Here is a 23,466-nt window from a genome sequence, read left to right as displayed (position 1 = left end):
ACTACCTTGTAGTTCAACAGTAAAATGAGTGGATGGTGAAGAAGACATACTTGGAATTCACATCTCCAAAAAATGTATTTACTTACCACAATCAATACTTGCCACATTGATTAACTCTTTGGTCCTATTACAATTGACTTACTTACTAATGGCGCTGCCTACTCCAAACATCTCGTATTTTGAATCATATGAGCAAATAATATTTCATTTGATTTGGAATGCTAATAAGCCAGACACAATTAAACATGCCTATTTGTATAATGAATATGTGTTTGGGGGGGGGCTAAAATGATTAACTATTAAAGCTCTATACCTTTCACTACAAGCGTCACTCATACATAAGTTATACTTCAACCCAAATGGTTCTCCAGTAGATTTTTAAGAAAATTGCCTTTTTGCCTTTATACTGATTACAACTTTCCATTTCCGACTCATAAAAAAAACGGCCCTTTCAAAAACAAGCCATACAAAGCTGGTTACAATTTCAGTTTTATCCGCCAGAAAATATAGAACAAATATTATGGTTAAACTTAATACATTTAAAATTAGGATGTTATGAATCAAAATGGTGGAGTCACACATACAGTGCATTCGGAAAGTATTCAGACCCTTTGACTTTTTCCACATTTTGTTACATTAGTCTTATTATAAAATTATTATAAAATGGATGAAAAATAAATCCTCATCAATCCACACAAAATACCCCATAATGACAAAGCGAAAACAGGTTTTTTCAAAATTCTCAGCAAATTTGTTACAAGACCTTATTATTTTGACCCTTTGCTATGAGACTCGAAATTGAGCTCAGGTGCATCCTGTTTCCATTGATGGCGAAGGGTACCAAAACATTTCTGCAGGCCAAATAACTTAGTAAAATGATGCACATTAATCTGTTTACAACAGGTGTAGTGCCTAACTGGCATACATATGCAGCACGTGAGTTTACAGTTTGGGGAAGATCATTTTCACCATATAAATGCACATTTATAATTATAGCAGTACATGCATAATTGCATTTGCGGTCACTTTTGACAATGGTTTTTCCCGCTAATTGAATGCATTTAAAAAAATAAATGCCTGTTAGTACTCAAAGTTATGGAAAGATATGGGCCTGTGTGAACCAATTAGTTTCTCATGAAGTGTAATGTATATTCTTCCACTATGTGCATTTGCTGTGCTTATAATGTGAAGAAATAGCCTAATAGTTTATCAACATTTTAAGCTAAACGGACTGATCTGTTGTCAGCCTCGTTGCTTAAAAAAGTTTTTTTTTGATACTAGTGGTTGTATTAATTTAGGGTCTATCACATCCCACAGCTGTCCCAGACTATGTTTGGAATATTTATTTCTCACACAGCATAGAACAGGTCAACGTTTGTACTATGGGGGATAGTAGATTGACATAGTATGTCAATAGTAGAAAAGTTGATAGGCTAGTACTTTTGCTGTTCATTAGGCCTACTTATTTTGTTGGCTGACAAAGTAAATGTGGACCGTTCCACAATCTTCAATATGTGCCTCGGAATTAGATAAGGACATGCGTGTCTGTCTTCACCTATAGCCTGTGAGAAAGACCCGATCACGTGACAGGCTTTGGCTAATAAGAATTGAACTATCTGAGAGAGCCATGTGAGTGAGAGGTGCTTTGGCGCACGCACCCGGGAGAAGGGAATTATAATTATTTTACTCAGCCCAAGGGCTCAACGGCGCCGCAATAGCATGGATTGTTTTAGGGGGCATTACGGACACACAAAGGGGATGCCGCCGGCAAATTCTAGGAATTATCAAGTGCTTGCCAAACCGGAATGAGAAACTGATGAAGTGTGTACAGCCTGGGCAAAATAACTAAGCAGAGCTCATGCCTTTCAAGCTACTTTTTTCAAATCATCATTAGAGTCGCATCATGCTGCCTTTGAACATACAGTTGAATACTTCATCCTATAGAACATAACATTTGTGGGCAGAACTGAAAAAGTGTGTGCGAGCAAGGAGGCCTACAAACCTGACTTAGTTACACCAGCTCTGTCAGGAGGAATGGGCCAAAATTCACCCAACTTTTTGTGGGAAGTTTGTGGAAGGCTACCCAAAACGTTTGACCCAAGTTAAACAATTTAAAGGCAATGCTACCAAATACTAATTGAGTGTATGTAATCTTCTGAACCACTGGGAATGTGATGAGAGAAATAAAAGCTGAAATAAATCATTCTCTCAACTATTATTCTGACATTTCACATTCTTAAAATAAAGTAGTGATCCTAACTGACCTAAGACAGGACATTTTACTAGGAGTAAATTGTGAAACACTGAGTTTAAATTTATTTCGCTAAGGTGTATGTAATCTTCTGACTTCAACTGTATGTAAATAAGGTATTTCTGTTTTTAATCTTTAATACATGCACAAACATTTCTAAAAACCTGTTTTCATTTGTCATTATGCGGTAGGCTGTAACGTAACAACAAAATGTGGAAAAGGCAAGGGGTCTGAATATTTTCTGAAGGCACTGTAGTTAATTACAATCATCACACATACATTTGCATTTATCAGAGCCTCTTCCATGCCAGAAATACAATTTGTCAGAATCGGACCCAGTCACAAGGATATTTGTTTGTTCCACACCAACTTCCCCATCATTTATCTTTGTCTTTTTCCCCCCTAGTACTTCTAGTATAAGATGTCTGATTGCCCTACTCTCTGGAGATATTGAAACCGAAGGCGCTACATTCCTAGCAGTTTAGCATTGTTCTCTTTGTTGGTTTTAACAGTTGCAGGCAGAGAACGCATTGCCAGGGAGGACGCTGAGAGTTATTAGCAGACATAATGCGCCCAAAAGCCCCACAGTCCTACCATGCTAACTGTTTAGCGTATTGCTGTGAATTTGTTTTAGCGGTTGCTTTGAGTCACGCTGAGAGTACATTGCCAGTGTGGAAACTAATGGCTGCTTGCCAAGTGTTTAGCTCTCATCCAGAGCACTTCCCTCTGCTCTTTCAGCACCATGGACAGCAGTCAGAACGTCAGCATATAAATCTTCCCCCCTCTCTTGTTTTCTCTCTCTCCCTCCTCTCAAGATACTTAAAAGCTCATGTCCACAGAAACAGAGAGATGTCCACAAGTACTGGGGCACTGGGGATTTGATAACCTTCTATTGCCTCTCTATATCTCTCTCTGCCTCTCTATGCCTGTCTTTGTCTGGCAGTTTTGACCCTGATATGAGCAGATCTGATCTGATATGAGTACTGATACCTACTGGTCCTGTCTAGCCATGTCTGATAGCATCTATCTAACTTTCTCTCTCACACTCTGTACTAGTCATCTGTTCTCCCTTTATCTCTCCATCTTCTGAGCCCTCTGTCTCTCTCGGTCTGTCTCTCTCTTTCCTTCTAGAACTGAGGCGGTTGTTGTCAGTGTGCTTCTGTGTAGTTGCAGTCAGATTTTCAGGCTGGAGAAAACAGAATTCCATCTATAGCTAGATGTATTCCAGGGAGTATACGTTTTTGTCTTAAACTGTTGTCTAGTACTTTTTGCTACGTAGGCCCATCTACTTTTAAGTGCTGTAGCCTACTTGGTGTGTGAACTGCTGACGGCTCATAACTTGCAGCTGATGGTTGACAAAATCAACCAGGATTAAGGGGCAGGGAAGTGTGTGACTGTTGTTGTTTTGGTAATCAGTGACTCTATTAGAGGGGGAGTCGTTTCTCCTCTCCTAGGTAATCAGTAATTAATACCAGGAGGTGTGCTCTTCACCTTTGCAAGGCGATTAGCAACTCGTTTTAATACTTCAGTCTCCCCTCAGCGGCTGTTTTCTCAGCGGCTGTTGTGTCAGTAGCGGTCTCGTCGGCGAAACAATGAGTGTTCTGCCGAGTTGTTTGAGGAAGCCTCTACACCATTCTCACACTTGAGTATATTACCTAGTTATTTTCAGATGTTCTTATTTCGCTGTTTTGTAGCGTTGTCAACTATGTGTATGTTTTCTATACTGGTTTGCTCCTCTCCCTGTAGGCTTTACAGATGCTCCCCTACACTTGTCTGCAACTCTTGTAATTTTCTGTACCCTGAATACACAACCCATGTGGAATTCCTGGTCTCTGGCAGCGTTTGGACCTGCCAATCTGCGGTCAAGAACGCAGAGTTCGCTCAGCCTATGCTGCCCTTCAGTTTCTAGTTTTTGTCCCTGTCGGAGACATAGATCACCACAGAAAACACTGCTACTCCAGCTGCTCTCTCTTCCTCTGACTACATGTTTTCTCATAGTCCGAGAGCATCTGGTCATCATTGTGGTGGCACAGGGCAACCCTTATAGCTTCAATGAGCTTGACTATATTCTAATTTCCTGATGATGGCTCACCGCTCATCGTACGGGGTGAATTCAACCTCCCAGAGTCCACCTTCAATGAATTTCTTTTCACCTCTTTCTTTCCCCTCCTTGACTCTTTTGATCTCCCCTTTTCCCAGTCCCCTCCCATTCACAAGGCAGGCAATATGCTTGACCTAATCTTTAATAGAGGCTGTTCACCAACTAATCTCACTGTAACCCACCTCCAGGTCTCTGATCACTATTTGTTTCCTTTTCTGTCTCCCTCTCCTCCAACCCTACCCACTCAGCCCCTACCCAGATGGTCATGTTCCATCTCTCCCCCACTACTCTCTCCTTTTCTATCCTATCATCTCTCATTTCTGCAAAATCCTTCTCTCTCATTTCTCCTGAATCTGCTTCATCGAACCTACTCCCTTTCCACATTCTATGACTCGCACTGTCCTCTATCCTCCCAGCCAGCTCGGCCCTCACCTCCTGCTCCAGGGCTGAGTGAGTCATTGTGAGCTTACAGAACAGGGCTGCGGGCACCTGAGCAAAAATGGGGTGAAATTAATCTTCCGGAGAACCTATCACCCTTTCACTCCCTCCGTTCTACATTCTCTTCCTCTGTATCCGATGCTAAATCCACTCTCTATCACTCTACATTTCAAGCTTCTGCCTCTACCCCTAGGGAACTCTTTTCTACCTTCTCCTCTCCTTAATCATCCACCCCCTCAGCAGATGACTTTGTCAACCACGTTGAAAATAAGGTTCACGACAACTGTGCCTCATTCACTCAGCCAATTGAGTCCACTGATCGCCCTCACACATAACTAACCTATGCCTTGACCTCTTTCTCCCCTCTCTCTCCAGATAACATCCTACGATTAGTGAGATCCATCCGCCTGCTCGACCCCATCAACTCCTCTCTTCTCTGGAAACCTTCTCCCATTGCTCACTTCCCTCATCAACTCTTCCCTGACCAATGACTGTGTCTCCTCTGTATCCATTGTAATGGAAATTACCATCAAGGAGTCGTCGTGTCATTTAGTAAATTAACTTTATTAATCTTCACGCCATTGGAGAGGTTACAACAAATTTGGCACACTCAGTACAGTGCTCTACCAGGGGGCTGTCCCCGAGCTGTCCCCGAGCACCTTTTATACTAAGATACAAACAACTTTTTTATTACACCTTTATTTAACCAGGTAGGCTAGTTGAGAACAAGTTATCTTTTATAACTGTGACCTGGCCAAGATAAAGCAAAGCAGTGCAACACAGACAACAGCACAGAGTTACAAATGGAACAAACAAATGTACAGTCAATAACACAATAGAAAAGTCTATATACAGTGTGTGCAAATGAGGTAAGATAATAAATAGGTCATAGTGGTGAAATAATTACAATTTAGCAATTAAACACTGGAGTGATAGATGTACAGAATATGAATGTGCAAGTAGAGATACTGGGGTGCAAAGGAGCAAAACATTTTTTTTAAATAACAATATGGGGATGAGGTAGTTGGATGGGCTATGTACAGGTGCAGTGATCTGTGAGCTGCTCTGATAGCTGGTGCTTAAAGTTAGTGAGTGAGATATGAGTCTCCAGCTTTAGTGATTTTTGCAATTAATTCCAGTCATTGGCAGCAGAGAACTGGAAGGAGAGGCGGCCAAAGAAAGAATTGGTTTTGGGGGTGACTAGAGAGATATACCTGCTGGAGCGTGTGCTACAGGTGGGAGATGCTATGGTGACCAGCGAGCTGAGATAAGGGGGGACTTTACCTAGCAGGGTCTTGTAGATGACATGGAGCCAGTGGGTTTGGCGACGAGTATGAAGCGAGGGCCAGCCAACGAGAGCGTACAGGTCACAATGGTGGGTAGTATATGGGGCTTTGGTGACAAAACGGATTGTACTGTGATAGACTGCATCCAATTTGTTGAGTAGGGTATTGGAGGCTATTTTGTAAATGACATCGCCAAAGTCGGATTGGTAGGATGGTCAGTTTTACAAGGGTATGTTTGGCAGCATGAGTGAAGGATGCTTTGTTGCGAAATAGGAAGCCAATTCTAGATTTAACTTTGGATTGGAGATGTTTGATATGGGTCTGGAAGGAGAGTTTACAGTCTAACCAGACACCTAAGTATTTGTAGTTGTCCACGTATTCTAAGTCAGAGCCGTCCAGAGTAGTGATGTTGGACAGGCGGGTAGGTGCAGGTAGCGATCGGTTGAAGAGCATGCATTTAGTTTTACTTGTATTTAAGAGCAATTGGAGGCCACGGAAGGAGAGTTGTATGGCATTGAAGCTTGCCTGTAGGGTTGTTAACACAGTGTCCAAAGAAGGGCCGGAAGTATACAGAATGGTGTCGTCTGCGTAGAGGTGGATCAGGGACTCACCAGCAGCAAGAGCGACCTCATTGATGTATACAGAGAAGAGAGTCGGTCCAAGAATTGAACCCTGTGGCACCCCCATAGAGACTGCCAGAGGTCCGGACAGCAGACCCTCCGATTTGACACACTGAACTCTATCAGAGAAGTAGTTGGTGAACCAGGCGAGGCAATCATTTGAGAAACCAAGGCTGTAAAGTCTGCCGATGAGGATGTGGTGGTTGACAGAGTCGAAAGCCTTGGCCAGATCAATGAATACGGCTGCACAGTAATGTTTCTTATCGATGGCGGTTAAGATATCGTTTAGGACTTTGAGCGTGGCTGAGGTGCACCCATGACCAGCTCTGAAACCAGATTGCATAGCAGAGAAGATATGGCAAGATTCGAAATGGTCGGTAATCTGTTTGTTGACTTGGCTTTCGAAGACCTTAGAAAGGCATGGTAGGATAGATATAGATAGAGATAGAGATCTTCCTCTGTTTGCAATCCCAAGGATCCCAGCTACAACATGAATGGTCGTTTTGTTAGATAAAATCCTTATTTATATCTCAAAAAGTCTGTTTAGTTTGGCACCATCGATGTCATTAATCCACTCGTTCAACATGAAGACAAAGGAGTCCAAAAAGATAACGCTAAACTTCATCCAAACAAGTCAAACAACGTTTCTATTTAATCCTCAGGATCTCTAAAAAAGTTGAAAAGTTGCATATCGCGGGGGCTATTCGATGCTAATGCAGTACACCACCGGATGTTTTTGTGCTGGTCAAGAGGCAGTCAGGTCTGGAGTGAACCAAGGGCTATATCTGTTCCTGGCTCAAAGTTTTTTGAATGGGGCATGCTTATTTAAGATTGTGAGGAAAGCACTTTTAAAAATAACCAGGCATCCTCTACTGACGGAATGAGTTCAATATCCTTCCAAGACATCCGGGCCAGGTCGATTAGAAAGGCCTGCTTGCTGAAGTGTTTTAGGGAGCATTCGACAGTGATGACGGGTGGTCGTTTGACCTCAGACCCATTACGGACGCAAGCAAGGAGGCAGTGATCGCTGAGATCCTGGTTGAAGACAGCAGAGGTGTATTTGGAGGGCAGGTTGGTTAGGATTACATCTATGAGGGTATCCGTGTTTACGGATTTGGGGTTGTACCTGGTAGGTTCATTGATCATTTGTGTGAGATTGAGGGCATCAAGCTTGGATTGTAGTATGGCCGGGGTGTTAAGCATGTCCCAGTTTAGGTCAACTAACAGCACTAGCTCTGAAGATAGATGTGAGGAAATCAATTCACATGTGGTGTCCAGGGCACAGCTGGGGGGCATGAGGTGGTCTATAACAAGCAGCAATGGTGAGAGACTTCTTTCTGGAAAGGTGAATTTTTAAAAGTAGACGCTCAAATTGTTTGGGCACAGACCTGGATAGTAAGACAGAACTCTGCAGGCTATCTCTGCGGTAGATTGCAACTCCACCCCCTTTGGCAATTCTATTTTGTCATAAAATGTTATAGTTAGGGAAGCTTTTAGGAGCTTTTAGGAGTGGAGCTAGGCACTGCAGGGCCTGGATTAACCTCTACATTACCAGAGAAACTGAGGAGGAGTAGGATAAGGGTACAGCTAAAGGCTATAAGAACTGGTCGTCTAGTGCGATCGGAACAGAGAGTAAAGGAGCAGGATTCTGGGTGCGGTAGAATAGATCAAGGCATAATGTACAGGCAAAGGTATGGTAGGATTTGAATACAGTGGAGGTAAACCTAAGCATTGAGTGACGATGAGAGAGGTATTGTCTCTCGAGACACAATTTAAACCAGGTGAGGTCACCGCATGTGTAGGAGGTGGAACAAAAGGGTTAAAGGCATATTGAGCAGATCAGGAGGCTCTAAAGTGAAATAAGACAATAATCACTAACCAAACAGCAATGGACAAGGCATTTTGATATTAGGGAGAGGCATGCATAGCCGAGTGATCATGGGGTCCAGTGAGTAGCTAGGCAGGCTGGAGACACGGCGATTAAGGGCCGGGTCTAGCAGGCTAGCAGAAGGGCCTTAGAGGGACGTCACAATGGAAGAGGTTGTTGTAGACCCCTTGTGCAGGACTCCGTGTAGTAAAAGGGTCCAGGCCAATTGCCAAAATAGGTATTGTAGCATAAGAAATTGGCTGATGGACCTCTTCAGCTAACAGTCCGATATGTTCTAGACAGCTAGCGGGCCGGGGCTAGCAGGCTAGCAGATGGGCATTCAGGGGACGTCACGAAGGAGAAGCCTGTTTAAAAACCTCCTCGGTAGTCCAGTCGTGAGGGATCAGCGGGGCTCCGTTATCGGCAGTGAAAGGAGTCCAGGCCAATTGGCAAAATAGGTATAGCCCAAGGAGTGGCTGATGGACCTCTTCAGCTAGCCAGGAGATTTAACTCCAGGCTAAATTGGTGCTAGCCTTCGTATAGAGACGTTAGCCAGGAGTATCCACAGTAGCTGCAATGATCCAGGTGAAAATGTTTGGAGCTTATGGTAGGAATCCGGAGATATGGAGAAAAACACAATTCATCCTCAGCTCACACACACACACACACACACACACACACACACACACACACACACACACACACACACACACACACACACACACACACACACACACACACACACACACACACACACACACACACACACACACACACACACACACACACACACACACACACACACACACACACACACACACACACACACAGAAACTTCCTCCTCAAAGGGACCTAGTTATAAAACGTCATATAGAATATATGTATTACATTATAGCTACAAATAAACAAAACTATATAGCCAGGATTAAACAATTCCTAAGCTTATGTCATAATTTTTCCACCACACCATCCTCCTAGCTCTTCCGCTGCCTTCGACACCATCAGATCCTCCTCTCCTGGGCATCTCAGGCTATGAACACTGTTGGATTGCATCCTTCCCAGCAGGCCGCTCTTACCAGGTGACGTGAAGAGGATCTGTGACTGCACCATGTACTCTTACTACTGGGGTCTCCCAGGTCTTGATTTGGACCATCATCGTCTCTCCTACCATTGCTATGCGGATGACAGTACTTGAGTGTCATCCCCTCTTCTGACATCCAGGTGGCAGCACACATCTCTGCCAGCCTGGCAGATATCTCAGCTTGGATGTCGGCACACCACCTCAAGCTCCACCTCGACAAGAAAAAGCTGCTCTTCCTTCCGGTGAAAGCCTGCCCGCCAACATCTCTCCATCATGATTGACAACTCCATGTTGTCCCACTCCCAAAGTGCTAAGAAGCTTCGCGGGACCTGGAACAACCTGTCATTCTCTGCAAACATTAAAGCAGTGATTAAATCCTGCGGGTTAATGCTCTTCAACAGTCGTAGAGAATGACCATACCTCACACAGGAAGTGGTAAAGGTCCAAATCCAGGCACTAGTCATCTCCCGTCTGGACTACTGAAACTAACTGTTGGTATTTGGTATTTTGTATTTTATTAGGATTCCCATTAACTGTTGCACGGGGTGCACACAAAACATGAAACATGAGATAATACAGAACAGTACAAGACAAGAACAGCACAAGGACATAATTCCATAAATTTTAAAAAGGCACACATAGCCTACACATCAATTTATACACACAAACTATCTAGGTCAAATAGGGAGAGGCGTTGTGCCCTGAGGAGTTGCTTTATCTGTTTTCTGAAACCAGGTTGCTGTTTATTTAAGCAATATGAGATAGAAGGGAGTTCCATGCAATAATGGCTCAAAATAATACTGTACGCTTTCTAAATTTGTTCTGGATTTGGAGACTATGAAAAGACCCCTTGTGGCATGTCTGCAAACAATTTGGAATTTTCAACACATTTTCAACACACCACCAAATACAATGCTTTTAGATTTAGAGTCGTTTAGGACTAGTTTATTACTGGCCACCCATTCAAAAACAGACTGCAACTCTTTTTTTAATGGTTTCCGTGATTTCAGTAGCTGTGGTTGCTGATGCATATAGTATATAGTTGAATAATCTGCATATATGGACAAACATTCTTTGTTTAACCTCTAGCGATGAGCAATCCCGTGGGAGCGTAATCATAGCCTCAAGCACATTACCAGAACGCAACGTTTCCTATTCATAAAAATCGCAAATTAAATGAAATAAATATATTCAAACACAAGCTTAGCCTTTTGTTAACAACACTGTCATCTCAGATTTTCAAAATACGCGTTACAGCCAACGCTAGACAAGCATTTGTGTAAGTTTAGCATAGCATAATGCTATGCTAGGCTGTGCTGGCAGCAGGCAACATTTTCACAAAAATAAGAAAGGCAACCCAATTAAATCATTTACCTTTGAAGAACTTCAGATGCTTTCACTCAGGAGACTCCCAGTTAGATAGCAAATGTTCCTCTTTTCCAAAAATAATATTTTTGTAGGCAAAAAACGTCACGTTTGTTCATCCTGCTTGGCTGAGAAATCTACAGAAAAATACTTCAACTATAATGCATTAGCATAACGCAACTTTTTCTATTCATGAAAATCGCAAATGTACGCGAGATGGCATAGCAGTTCAGACGTCTTTTGTCCTCGTCTTGTCGTGTCCTGTATATATATATATATATATATATATTTACAACTTTTTTTCACGTACATTTTATTTTTATTTTCCATCAACTCATCTTCAAAACATTCTCCTGCAACCCGCCTCACCAATTTATATTTATAAATAAGTATTATTTACCTCAAATCTGCAATCCTCCAAGAAGTTAGCCAGAAGCTAGCCAGAAACTCCAAGAAGCTTGCCAGAAACTAACCAGAAGCTAGCCAGGAGCTAGCTAGAAGCTAATCAGAAGCTAGTTCAGAAGCTAGTTCAGAAGCTAGTTAGCTTCTTTACTGGCAAATCGTTAGTATTCAGCTAACCACGGTTTGTGGGCATCAGCTATCGGAATGGAACATACCGGACCAATTTTTCTCTCCATGTCCTTGGATTTCAACTGCTCTCTGGACATTCATTCCCGGATCTCACAGCTAGCTAGCTGCTATCCGTGTGTCTATCTGCTCTCATCAATTCCGGAGCAAACATCAATTACTCCGGAGCTAGCCAGCTCCGTCAACCACTCCTGAGCTCCGTCAATCACTCCTGGGCTGCAGTCACCTATCCGGACCCGTTTTACTGCCTACGCGGAGCCCCACCGGGCCTTCACAACTGGAATGCCGACGTTATCTACCCGAAGGAGATCCGGCTGGCTCCTCCGTCGCGACGTTACCTGAACGCCCATCTGCGGCCTGCTAACCGTTAGCTGTCTTACCAGCTGCTCTCAGAATAGACAATCGGACAATTTATTTATTTTTATTATTATTATGTTTCTTCTTGGGCCTCTATAAGTATATCTATTGTTTTTATTTTATTTTTGTTGTTGTGTGATTTGGACTAATCCCCTCTACCACACGGAACCCCACTAATCTACTGACGGAACGCAAGAGGTGGCTAACAACAGACCTCCATCCTATGCTAGCTTGCTACCGATGTTCTGGCTAGCTATCTAAATCGCCGTGACCCCCAAACCAACCACTCCACTCACTGGACTATTTTGATCACTCGACTAAGGATGCCTCTCCTTAATGTCAATATGTCTTGTCCATTGCTGTTCTGGTTAGTGTTTATTGGCTTATTTCACTGTAGAGCCTCTAGTCCTGCTCACTATACCTTATCCAATTTATTAGTTCCACCACCCACACATGCAATGACATCTCCTGGTTTCAATGATGTTTCAAGAGACAATATCTCTCTCTTCATCACTCAATACCTAGGTTTACCTCCACTGTATTCACATCCTACCATACATTTGTCTGTACATTATACCTTGATGCTATTTTAAACAATTTGAACTTCTACTTTTAAAAATCCACCTCTCTAAAAGCAAGTCTCTCACCTTTGCCGCCTGCTATAGACCACCCTCTGCCCCCAGCTGTGCTCTGGACACCATATGTGAACTGATTGCCCCCCATCTATCTTCAGAGCTCGTGCTGCTAGGCGACCTAAACTGGAACATGCTTAACACCCCAGCCATCCTACAATCTAAACTTGATGCCCTCAATCTCACTCAAATTATCAATGAACCTACCAGGTACCCCCCAAAGCCTTAAACACGGGCACCCTCATAGATATCATCCTAACCAACTTCCCCTCTAAATACACCTCTGCTGTCTTCAACCAAGATCTCAGCGATCACTGCCTCATTGCCTGCATCCGTAATGGGTCAGCGGTCAAACGACCTCCATTCATCACTGTAAAACGCTCCCTGAAACACTTCAGCGAGCAGGCCTATCTAATCGACCTGGCCGGGGTATCCTGGAAGGATATTGGAGAGAGGATGCCTGGATATTTTTTTTAAATGCCTTCCTAACCATCTTAAATAAACATGCCCCATTCAAGAAATTTAGAACCAGGAACAGATATAGCCCTTGGTTCTCCCCAGACCTGACTGCCCTTAACCAACACAAAAACATCCTATGGCGTTCTGCATTAGCATCGAACAGCCCCCGTGATATGCAGCTGTTCAGGGAAACTAGAAACCGTTACACACAGGCAGTTAGAAAAGCCAAGGCTAGCTTTTTCAAGCAGAAATTTGCTTCCTGCAACACTAACTCAAAAAAGTTCTGGGACACTGTAAAGTCCATGGAGAATAAGAACACCTCCTCCCAGCTGCCCACTGCACTGAAGATAGGAAACACTGTCACCACTGATAAATCCACCATAATTGAGAATTTCAATAAGCATTTTTCTACGGATGGCCATGCTTTCCACCTGGCTACTCCTACCCCGGTCAACAGCACTGCACCCCCAACAGCAACTCGCCCAAGCCTTCCCCATTTCTCCTTCTCCCAAATCCATTCAGCTGATGTTCTGAAAGAGCTGAAAAATCTGGACCCCTACAAATCAGCCGGGCTAGACAATCTGGACCCTTTCTTTCTAAAATTATCTGCCGAAATTGTTGCCACCCCTATTACTAGCCTGTTCAACCTCTCTTTCGTGTCATCTGAGATTCCCAAAGACTGGAAAGCAGCTGCGGTCATCCCCCTCTTCAAAGGGGGGGACACTCTTAACCCAAACTGCTACATACCTATATCTATCCTACCATGCCTTTCTAAGGTCTTCGAAGGCCAAGTCAACAAACAGATTACCGACCATTTCGAATCTCACCATACCTTCTCTGCTATGCAATCTGGTTTCAGAGCTGGTCATGGGTGCACCTCAGCCACGCTCAAGGTCCTAAATGATATCTTAACAACCATCGATAAGAAACATTACTGTGCAGCCGTATTCATTGATCTGGCCAAGGCTTTCGACTCTGTCAACCACCACATCCTCATCGGCAGACTCGACAGCCTTGGTTTCTCAAGTGATTGCATTGCCTGGTTCACCAACTACTTCTCTGATAGAGTTCAGTGTGTCAAATTTACATTTACATTTACATTTAAGTCATTTAGCAGACGCTGCTGTCCGGACCTCTGGCAGTCTCTATGGGGGTGCCACAGGGTTCAATTATTGGACCGACTCTCTTCTCTGTATACATCAATGAGGTCGCTCTTGCTGCTGGTGAGTCCCTGATCCACCTCTACGCAGACGACACCATTCTGTATACTTCCGGCCCTTCTTTGGACACTGTGTTAACAACCCTACAGGCAAGCTTCAATGCCATACAACTCTCCTTCCGTGGCCTCCAATTGCTCTTAAATACAAGTAAAACTAAATGCATGCTCTTCAACCGATCGCTACCTGCACCTACCCGCCTGTCCAACATCACTACTCTGGACGGCTCTGACTTAGAATACGTGGACAACTACAAATACTTAGGTGTCTGGTTAGACTGTAAACTCTCCTTCCAGACCCATATCAAACATCTCCAATCCAAAGTTAAATCTAGAATTGGCTTCCTATTTCGCAACAAAGCATCCTTCACTCATGCTGCCAAACATACCCTTGTAAAACTGACCATCCTACCAATCCTCGACTTTGGCGATGTCATTTACAAAATAGCCTCCAATACCCTACTCAACAAATTGGATGCAGTCTATCACAGTGCAATCCATTTTGTCACCAAAGCCCCATATACTACCCACCATTGCGACCTGTACGCTCTCGTTGGCTGGCCCTCGCTTCATACTCGTCGCCAAACCCACTGGCTCCATGTCATCTACAAGAACCTGCTAGGTAAAGTCCCCCCTTATCTCAGCTCGCTGGTCACCATAGCATCTCCCACCTGTAGCACACGCTCCAGCAGGTATATCTCTCTAGTCACCCCCAAAACCAATTCTTTCTTTGGCCGCCTCTCCTTCCAGTTCTCTGCTGCCAATGACTGGAACGAACTACAAAAATCTCTGAAACTGGAAACACTTATCTCCCTCACTAGCTTTAAGCACCAACTGTCAGAGCATCTTACAGATTACTGCACCTGTACATAGCCCACCTATAATTTAGCCCAAACAACTACCTCTTTCCCAACTGTATTTAATTTATTTATTTATTTTGCTCATTTGCACTCCATTATTTTTATTTCTACTTTGCACATTCTTCCATTGCAAAACTACCATTCCAGTGTTTTACTTGCTATATTGTATTTACTTTGCCACCATGGCCTTTTTGCCTTTACCTCCCTTCTCACCTAATTTGCTCACATTGTATATAGACTTGTTTATACTGTACTATTGACTGTATGTTTGTTTTACTCCATGTGTAACTCTGTGTCGTTGTATATGTCGAACTGCTTTGCTTTATCTTGGCCAGGTCGCAATTATAAATGAGAACTTGTTCTCAACTTGCCTACCTGGTTAAATAAAGGTGAAATAAATAAATAAATAAAAATGAAATGAAATAAATATATTGGCTCACAAGCTTAGCCTTTTGTTAACCTGTTAACTGTCATCTCAGATTTTCAAAATATGCTTTTCAACCATAGCTACACAAGCATTTGTATTGATAGCTAGCATAGCATTAAGCCTAGCATTCAGCATGCAACATTTTCACAAAAACAAGAAAAGCATTCAAATAAAATCATCTACATTTGAAGAACTTCGGATGTTTTCAATGAGGAGACTCTCAGTTAGATAGCAAATGTCCAGTATTTCCAAAAAGATTACTTGTGTAGGAGAAATCGCTCCGTTTTGTTCATCATGTTTGGCTAAGAAACAAATCTGAAAATGCAGTCTCTACAACGCCAAACTTTTTACCAAATTAACTCCATAATATCGACAGAAACATGGCAAACGTTGTTTAGAATCAATCCTCAAGGTGTTTTTCACATATCTATTCGATGATAAATCATTCGTGGCAGCTGTGTTTCTCCTCGAAGCAAACGAAAAATACACGCAGGTGGAGATTACGCAATAATTGCAACGGAGGACCCCAAGCGGACACCTGGTAGATGTAGTCTCTTAAGGTGAATCTTCCAATGATTTGCCTACAAATACGTCACAATGCTGCAGACACCTTGGGGAAACGACAGAAAGTGTAGGCGCATTCACAGCCATATAAGGAGACATTGGAACACAGCGCATTCAAAATCTGGCGCACTTCCTGTATGAAATTTCATCATGGTTTCGCCTGTAGCATTAGTTCTGTGGCACTCACAGACATAATCTTTGCAGTTTTGGAAACGTCAGAGTGTTTTCTTTCTTTCCATATGTCAAGTATATATGCATAGTCGAGCATCTTTTCATGTCAAAATATCTTGTTTAAAACGGGAACGTTTTTCATCCAAAAATTTTAATAGCGCCCCCTAATGCATAACTGGTTAATGTCAGTGGCAGGTCATTGGTAAAAGTAAAAAATAGTAGAGGACCTAGAGAGCTGCCCTCTGGTACACCACACTTTGCATGTTTTACATTAGAGAAGCTTCCATTAACCTCTAGTGACGCCCCAGCCCGTGAACGGGACCATTGTCATCATCTGACACTAATTAGCCTAACGCAACAAACATAAATATTCCTAGGAAATATTCCTATTCATGAAAATCACAAATGAAATATATTGAGACACAGCTTAGCCTTTTGTTAATCACCCTGTAATCTCAGATTTTCAAAATATGCTTTACAACCAAAGCTAGACAAGCATTTGTGTAAGTTTGTTGATAGCCTAGCATAGCATTTTGTCCAGCTAGCAGCAGGTAACTTGGTCACGGAAATCAGAAAAGCAATCAAATTAAATCGTTTACCTTTGATGAGCTTCGGATGTTTTCACTCACGAGACTCCCAGTTAGATAGCAAATGTTCCTTTTTTCCAAAAATATAATTTTTGAAGGCGAAATAGCTTCGTTTGTTCTTCACGTTTGGCTGAGAAATCGCCGGGAAATTGCAGTCACGAAAACGGCAAAAAATATTCCAAATTAGCTCCATAATATCGACAGAAACATGGCAAACGTTGTTTATAATCAATCCTCAAGGTGTTTTCAAATATCTATTTGATAATATATCAACCGGGAATGGTGGCTTCTTAGTAGGAGAGAGAGTAATGGCTGCATTTGTCCTTTACGCACCAAACACTATGAGAGACTTCAGCTGGCCACTGACGCAATGTTGACGTTCATTTTTCAAAATAAAATCCTGAAACTATGTATTGTGACACTAGACACATTAGGGAAGCCATAGAAAAGGTAATCTGGTTGATAGCCCATTCACTGCTCAATAGGGACACATAGGAACGCAGAGCCTTCTAAATAACAGTCCCTTCCTGTTTGGATTTTTCTCAGGCTTTCGCCTGCAACATCAGTTCTGTTATACTCACAGACAATATTTTTACAGTTTTGGAAACTTTAGAGTGTTTCTATCCTAAACTGTCAATTATATGCATATTCTAGCATCTTGTCCTGACAAAATATCCCGTTTACTATGGGAACATCATTTTTCCAAAAATGAAAATACTGCCCCCTAGTCACAAAAGGTTAATTTGTTTACAGAGAAGTAGTATTGTATTTGGTCAAACACAATTATTTTCCAACAGTTTGCTTAGAGCTGGCAGCAAGCTGATAGGACCAGTAAAGACCAGTTTACCACTCTTGGGTAGCGGAATGACTTTGGCTTCCCTCCAGGCCTGAGGACAAAGACTTTCCTCTAGGCTCATATTAAAGATTAAGGAGTAGGCTACCATCCTCCGTAGCTTCCTATCTAAGTTGTCAATGCCAGGAGGATTGACATTATTGACCATTAACAATACTTTCCCCACCTCTCCCTCTCTAACTTTACAAAATTAAACCTTCAATGCTTTTCTTTCCCAAGTTCTCTCATGTCACCCCACTCCTCCGCACACTTCACTGGCTTCCAGTCGAAGCTCGCATCCTCTACAAGACCATGGTACTTGCCTATGGAGCAGCAAGAGGAACAGTCACTCCCTAGCTTCAGGCTATGCTTCAAACCCTACACCTCTGGTCTCTTGGCCCTCCCACTCATACAGGAGGGAAGCTCAGCCCAGTCAAAGCGCTCTCTGTCTTGGAACTCCAGTGGTGGAAACAGCTTCCCCCTTCAAGCTATGACAGTAGAGTCCCTGCCCATCTTCTGAAAACATCTGAAACCCCACCTCTTTAAAGAGTATCTTCAATAATACCACAGAATCCCCTCCTCATCCCCACCATATTTATTCATTTAAATACCAATTCACTTACAGTGATTGTATGACTCCACAAAGCTCATTCTAGGGGAAAAGTCTTATTGCGTTCCAGAGGCTCTGGAAGATAACCACTCCCTTTGTGGAAGGCTGTTTGAGGCCCTTCGATTTTTCTGATGGATTTCTTTCAAAGTTTGTCATGTTCTTTGCTGTTACAGGAGAGGCCGCTGAGTGTTCCTACTGTGTCTATTGAGGAAGCAGAAAAGGTCAGGGCTTTAATATCACACTGTGACTCTGGGGGGCCTGGCTGGGTCTGCCTCAGTGAGACTTACTCATGTCTAAGGCAGACACTGACAACACTGCACCAAGTGGACAAAGACATAGAAATGTCACTTAGAGCTGACCACAATGTGTGGGGAGAGAGAGAAGATGGGGGAGGAGAGGGACCTGGAGAGAGGTGTCAGAAAAGAAAGAGCATATAGAGACTGCGGGTGAGAGATGGAGAGAGATGTGAGGAAGGAGTGAAAGCGAGAAAGAGAGAGGGGTAAGTAGCAGAAAAAGAGAGGAAAAGAGAGAGGTAATTTCATGCGTTTAACAAGCATTGTTTCTGTAAATGCGTTCATCTTTCAGTGCAATATTCTTTACATTAATTCAGGCAATTCATTTAGGTTTTAATTGTTAATAAAAAAGGGTTTTATATAAAAAAATAGAGCGATGAAAACTGGAATATGGTTATTATTTATCTGCAGTATTTCAATCCTTCCATGTCCTCCACTTCCCAACTCAGTACTTAATTAACCTTAGAAGCACTCAGCTGGAGTAAGCACACAGTCTGAGTGCAGACTGTGCTGTGTACACTATATATTGTAATACATGTCATTACCAGCAAAACAATTATACTTTCATGACCGTAAAAACCTCCCTTGTTATAATTTCTACTAATTACTGTGCAACTCAGCAACAACCACTGGTAAGAGGCCAACAGAGCTCTCCTGATACACATAAATAAAAGCAGTGAGTTTGTTGCTGATATTTTCTACCATGACGCATATGTAGTAAGAGAACATAGCCATCCATCCAGGCATCCATCTCACCCGTTTAACTCCCGATGATAAAAGTCTCCATCGTGCCATAGAGACTTTACCATTATGATATAGACTCTGAGGAAGGCCATGACATTTTGTAAAGGTCTCACAGATCCCAGTACAGCGGGGGGTTTTAAGAGATGGACTGAATTTAGGTTCTCTAGAGGTGATGGACAGTATTACAGAACTGTTAGCGTAAGTATAAATAAACTGTGGGCTTTTTCAGTGAACATTATAGTTTGAACTTCTGTTAAACTCCATCAGAGAAATATAAAACAGTTATCCACTGTACAATATGACTCAAACTGATTGTTTGCTGGCAACCTACATAACAGAACCATACTAGAAAGCCATGATCAAGTCATATTTATTACTCTGGACTCTTGGACTCTTTTTTAAAAGGTGTTGGTAACTGAATACACGGAATGTGTCTGAAAGTGGGCGTGTTGAAAGAAGTGGGTGGATCATCAGTGATGGGTGTGAGATCAGCGCTCTGTGATTGGTTTTGATTGAGCAGTGTTTAACTGCATTTTCATTGCTCAGCTTCTGTGTGGTGATACTATTGGTTTGTTGGGACCGATGGTTTGTTCACGTAGCAGGTTAGGAGAATGAGCATAGCAGGTTAGGAGAATTATCGTAGCAGGTTAGGAGAATTAACATAGCAGGTTAGGAGAATGAGGTTAAGGTTAAGAAAAGGGTTAGGTTTAGGCTTAGCTAAAATGTTCTTACAGTTGGAGCTACACAAAACAGTCTTGAGTGGCAACAAATCTGCTCAGTTAGCTGTTTGCTTTCCATACACGCACTTGATACGGCCATTTATGTTGACACCAATGTTCTGGCAGCCATGTTAAGTTGCAGTTACCCATGACTCCTTTTTTTCCCTTTGCCTTTGAGTGCTATCAGGGAGAGTGCTTGGTGTTTCAGCACAATAAACAGTGGTCAGAGTAGCTGTATGGTATCCCTCTCTGGCTCTTTTTAATGGGGCAGGAACAGAACAGAAAGCCGATGGCGATCTTCAAATAGACCATTAGCATTTCACTCAGAGCAGATGGGTTTGATATAAATACGTTCTTGGAAATTGTTTTAATTTCAATGGTGGACTGCGGTGTATAAATAAATAAATGAACAGTTGTTCTCAGTCGAACCTGACGTTCACCTCAACGCGTAGCATCTCAAAATGCAGCGGAAATAGAACCACTAAATCACCTAGTAATTTCCGATAAAAAATATAAACAAAATAGACTGTCCAATCGATGATACGCATCATGGAAGCTATACTAGACAATCACGGATAAACACAACACATGTTGAAACTGTCTTGTAGTAAAACAAATTTGTAATAAAAGGGAAGGCTGTGATTTGGCTCCTGAACTCTTTCAACTCTTTGCGCCAACTTTGCATCAACACAACAGTTTAAAGATTTGTTAAGATTCAGAAGTCTAGAGAAACTCTACTGGTTGCATCACTGCCTTGTATGGCAACTGCTCGGCCTCCGACCGCAAGCCGCTACAGAGGGTAGTGCTTACGGCCCAGGACATCACTGGGGCAAAACTTCCACCCATCCAAGACATCTATACCAGGCGGTGTCAGAGGAAGGCCCTAAAAATTGTCAAAGACTACAGCCACCCGAGTCATAGACTGTTCTCTCTGCTGCAGTACCGCACAACAAGCGGTAAAGGTCCAAGAGGCTTCTAAACAGCTTTTACCCCCAAGCCATAAGACTCCTGAACATGTAATCAAATGGCTACCCAGACTATTTGCATTGATACACTCCCCCGAACACACACACATTTACACAGCTGCTACTCTGCTGTTATCATCTATGCATAGTCACTTTAATAACTCTACCTACATGTACATAATAACTCGACTTACCTGTACCCCTTGTATATAGTCTCACTATTGTTTTACTGCTGCTCTTTAATATTAACCTCATATTTTTTAGATATTATTTAATTTAAAAAATGTAACTGCATTGTTGGTTAGGGGCTTGTAAGTAAGCATTTCACTGTAAGGTCTACTACACCTGTTGTATTCAGCATTTCACTGTAAGGTCTACTACACCTGTTGTATTCAGCATTGCACTGTAAGGTCTACTACACCTGTTGTATTCAGCATTTCACCGTAAGGTCTACTACACCTGTTGTATTCAGCATTGCATTGTAAGGTCTACTACACCTGTGGTATTCAGCATTTCAATGTAAGGTCTACTACACCTGTTGTATTCAGCATTGCACTGTAAGGTCTACTACATCTGTTGTATTCAGCATTGCACTGTAAGGTCTACGACACCTGTTGTATTCAGCATTGCACCGTAAGGTCTACTACACCTGTTGTATTCAGCATTGCACTGTAAGGTCTACTACACCTGTGGTATTCAGCATTTCACTGTAAGGTCTACTACACCTGTTGTATTAAGCATTGCACTGTAAGGTCTACTACACCTGTTGTATTCAGCATTGCACTGTAAGGTCTACTACACCTTTGGTATTCAGCATTTCACTGTAAGGTCTACTACACCTGTTGTATTCAGCATTGCACTGTAAGGTCTACTACACCTGTTGTATTCAGCATTGCACTGTAAGGTCTACTACACCTGTGGTATTCAGCATTGCACTGTAAGGTCTACTACACCTGTTGTATTCTGCATTGCACTGTAAGGTCTACTACACCTGTTGTATTCGGCATTGCACTGTAAGGTCTACTACACCTGTTGTATTCAGCATTGCACTGTAAGGTCTACTACACCTGTTGTATCTGGCATTGCACTGTAAGGTCTACGACACCTGTTGTATTCAGCATTGCACTGTAAGGTCTACTACACCTGTTGTATCCGGCATTGCACTGTAAGGTCTACTACACCTGTTGTATCCGGCATTGCACTGTAAGGTCTACTACACCTGTTGTATTCAGCATTGCACTGTAAGGTCTACTACACCTGTTGTATCCGGCATTGCACTGTAAGGTCTACTACACCTGTTGTATTCGGCATTGCACTGTAAGGTCTACTACACCTGTTGTATTCAGCATTGCACTGTAAGGTCTACTACACCTGTTGTATTCAGCATTGCACTGTAAGGTCTTCTACACCTGTTGTATTCAGCATTGCACTGTAAGGTCTACTACACCTGTTGTATTCGGCATTGCACTGTAAGGTCTACTACACCTGTTGTATTCGGCATTGCACTGTAAGGTCTACTACATACACCTGTTGTATTCAGCATTGCACTGTAAGGTCTACTACAACTGTTGTATTCAGCATTGCACTGTAAGGTCTACTACACCTGTTGTATTCAGCATTGCACTGTAAGGTCTACTACACCTGTTGTATTCAGCATTGCACTGTAAGGTCTACTACACCTGTTGTATTCAGCATTGCACTGTAAGGTCTACTACACCTGTTGTATTCAGCATTGCACTGTAAGGTCTACTACACCTGTTGTATTCAGCATTGCACTGTAAGGTCTACTACACCTGTTGTATTCAGCACATGTGAAAAATAACATTTGATTTGATGTGTTGTTCTCAAAGGAGATGTATTTTGTATGAAGACATCAAAGTCATGTTTCTCTCCCGGGTAACATACCCTTCTCAATAAAGAAACATGGAGGGAAAAGTGTCATTTATCTCAGAGGCTGATTAGCGAACACACAGGCAGGAATGAACGTAATTAACAATGACATCTTCATCTCTGTCAGCTCAACGAGCTGTACTAATTAACAGTGGCTCTGAGCTCTCCCCCAAAAAGTTTGCCTCGCCTGCCTTCCTGGCCCAAAAGACGAGTGCAGAGAAATAATATTTGCTTGTTCTCTGACATGAGTCCCTCTCACACCAACCGCTTGCTTCGCTCATCGGTGTGGTAGAGATGCCTGCTAGCACATTTTTAAGCAGTCAGTACATTTCCTGACTCCAGCTTGTGGTTTGGGTGAATTATTGGCATTGGCCCAAGGTGCTCTGCACAGGATTGTGAAATGAAAACTAAAAATGGTAATGATGTGATGAACGATGATTACTCAACAATCTCAACTCTTCCATATTTACTGTACAACATCCAACCATTTAGTCAAATGATTTTATATGGCTTATTCATGGAACATTGCATTCGTTGAGACTA

The sequence above is a fragment of the Oncorhynchus gorbuscha genome, linkage group LG05 (assembly GCF_021184085.1).
Source record: "Oncorhynchus gorbuscha isolate QuinsamMale2020 ecotype Even-year linkage group LG05, OgorEven_v1.0, whole genome shotgun sequence".
Taxonomy (NCBI): Eukaryota; Metazoa; Chordata; class Actinopteri; order Salmoniformes; family Salmonidae; genus Oncorhynchus; species Oncorhynchus gorbuscha.
Note: the sequence above shows the minus strand (reverse complement) of the source record.